Below are 2,775 nucleotides of genomic sequence, written 5' to 3'. Positions count from 1 at the left end.
ACTGATAACACACCAGATGTTTTTCTCACAAATTACCCAGAAAATTCCTCTTGTCCTTGAAGTAATGGGTGTGACATAATGTGGGAGGCGCAAAGTAGGGATGTTTGCCAATTAGAAGCCTAAATGGTGCTTTTGTCATGTTCTTGATGACACGCAATTGGTTCTGTGTGGAGTGTATGAGGCCCTCATTGGTAGCAGGTGCCTCTATTGTTTCTGTATGGACGGAGATTATTTTTAAGACAGCCTAGTGGTTAATTAGCAGAGAAAGGCGGAGTAAGTCTGCTTTATAAGGTCTAGGAAAATGTGAAGAGACACATTTTGTCTCTTTTTGTACAGACACACACTTTGTTTCATTTTTTGTAACAGCCATACCACGTTGAGTACACCGCTTCCCGTCTGATCAGCGAAGTTAAGCAACGTTGGGTCTGGTTAGTACTTGGATGGGTGACCGCCTGGGAACACCAGATGCTGTTGGCATAACGTTCTCCCTACGTGTCAAGTGGGGTTGGTGGAGGATTAGTGCCCCTCCCTGTAAAACATTTAACTCTAAGCCCCTGGCCACCCCGTTTGGGATACATGGCGTCTGACAATGAATGAATGAAACATTTCTGTACACATTTTGTCACATTTGCTGTCACAGTACACTTTTGTCACATTGTGTTGAACTTTTTCCCAACATTACTCAATACGTGACTTTGATTACAAAACACACTGTTTGTGCACCATTTCCCATTTTTTGTTCACTCCCCCATCTACACTAGTGTGTGATTATATCTGGAGTTAACCTTCGAAGTCTCCACGTTTCCTCGAGCTTTGTGAGTACTTAGCCTCCACTGAGTATATTTTGGTTATGTAAGAAATAACTTGTTTAAAATTTGTATTCTGAGGCCTATATGAATCCTCCTTTTTTGGTTTCTTCTTAGGTTGTGTATGTTATAGTGTACAGTAAAGTTGAGTTATTTTCTTGTAAGCTGTATCTTATCCCTTTTGATGATTAATTATGGGCTAAGAGTGCACCGTAATATACACCCCCATAACAATTTGGCGACTTCCTGGCCAGGATAGCTCTGTGGCATAATACTGGCAACCTTGACCAAATACACAGTGCATACTCTTACCTGCTTAACTATAATCAGTAGTTATGGCCCTGATGAGTGATACTGATGTGAAAGCATTTTTGGATTCTAAGCCTTCCCCAACCAGAGTGAAAACACGCACAAAACCCGAGCTCATATTGCTTGCCCAGGCCTTACAGTTGAGATTTCCTGCCTCAATCACTAAGACTAAGTTACTTGATATAATATTGGACACCATGTTTGAGCAAAGTGAGTCCTCCATAGCTACTTCTGAACCATTTGATACTGCACAAGGTGTTGGCCCTGAGCCTTTTGCATCGGAGATACCTGGCCCTAGTGATTTTTCTGCTCATGATATTGGTGACAAAGTGCAACTTGAGTTATCCAGAATTTAGCTGAGGGAACTAGAAGTGCAAGCAAATATGAGAGAACAAGAATGAAATGCCAAAATGAAGGAAACAGAATTACAGGCTCAAATGAGACAAAAGGGAATGGATCATGAATTCAGACTGAAGCACCCTGATAGTTTATCTAGAGCTAGTAGTTCATCTGCCAAGGAGTCTTTTGATGTTCCTAGGAACAGTAAGCTAGTACCTCCCTTTAATGAGCAAGATGTCACTAAGTATTTCCATATGTTTGAAAAGGTGGCAGGTCGTTTTTCGTGACCAAAAGACTCTTGGGCAGTACTGCGGCAGAGTGTTTTGAAAGGAAAGGCTCAAGAGGCTTATATTTCTTTATCTGTTGATCAAAGTGCTAACTATGATCGTTTAAAACATGCCATTCTCAAAGCATATGAACTCGTGGCAGAGGCATATAGGCTTAATTTTAGATCCACCTTTAAACAGAAAGATCAGACTCATGTGGAATATGCTAGAGTACTCACAGACTTATATGATCAATGGTTGCATTCTAAGAAAGTTGATTTCTGTAAACGTAAAGAATTAATGATCTAGGAAAACTTCACTGGTAAGATAGAGAAGTGGCTACATACCTAGAGGAGAAAGATTTATATACTCTAGCTGAGGCTGCTGTTGTAGTAGATAACTATAGTATAATTCATAAGCATGAACGTAAGCCTCAGTTATCTATTAAGGGTAGGAGAGTGAACCTACTAGTTTTTGTAAACCCTTCTTCTGGTAAAGGCAAGTTAAGGTCAAGTGACACTAGTGGGAACACTACAACCCAAAGCATGTTAGTTCTACGAAAGTAATGAGGACAGTGTTGCCAGAGGGTCAAGAAAAAGTGTCAGGTTTTGCCAGTATTGCCAGAAAACGAGGCACTTGGAGGATTGGTGTTGGAAAAAACGAGGGAAAAATTCCTCTGTAAAACCTATTACTTTGGTAAACTCTTGGTGATCTTTTGACACCAACAGAGAGCAGCCACCCACAGTTATTGTTAGCGTAGTCAGACACAACCCCAGCAGGTGTATAGTATTGATATGGCCAGAGTGGAACTGTCAGTGGTGGATAGACAAACTCCTGTAGAGCCATTGTTAGACACTAGTAAGACTGGAGCAGTGCAGCCGTCAGGTTCAGGTAAGAGTGGTAATGAGACTCCATCAGAGTGTCCTCCCCCAGGCAGTACAGAAAGTGACTCCTCCCCAGATCATTTATTTGCTAACTTTATATCTAAGGGGTTAGTTTCAGTTGATGGAAAAGGTGGTAAGGAAGTCACTATACTTAGAGACACAGGAGCTTCA

At 41.2% G+C, this 2,775-nt stretch overlaps 1 non-coding gene across 1 annotated transcript; it reads left to right on the top strand.

Moving 5' to 3' along the window:
- The first annotated feature begins 358 nt into the window (after positions 1 to 358).
- Positions 359 to 477, top strand: LOC145398858 (5S ribosomal RNA). The gene has a single exon (XR_013897193.1). It is a non-coding gene; the product is annotated as a 5S ribosomal RNA (ribosomal RNA).
- The last annotated feature ends 2,298 nt before the right edge of the window (positions 478 to 2,775 follow it).

This window comes from Coenobita brevimanus, chromosome 46 (genome assembly GCF_032717465.1).
Source record: "Coenobita brevimanus isolate Jiangsu-jjx chromosome 46, ASM3271746v2, whole genome shotgun sequence".
NCBI classification, from domain to species: domain Eukaryota; kingdom Metazoa; phylum Arthropoda; class Malacostraca; order Decapoda; family Coenobitidae; genus Coenobita; species Coenobita brevimanus.
The sequence above is the reverse complement of the archived record's forward strand: the minus strand, read 5'-3'. Positions and strand labels throughout refer to the sequence as shown.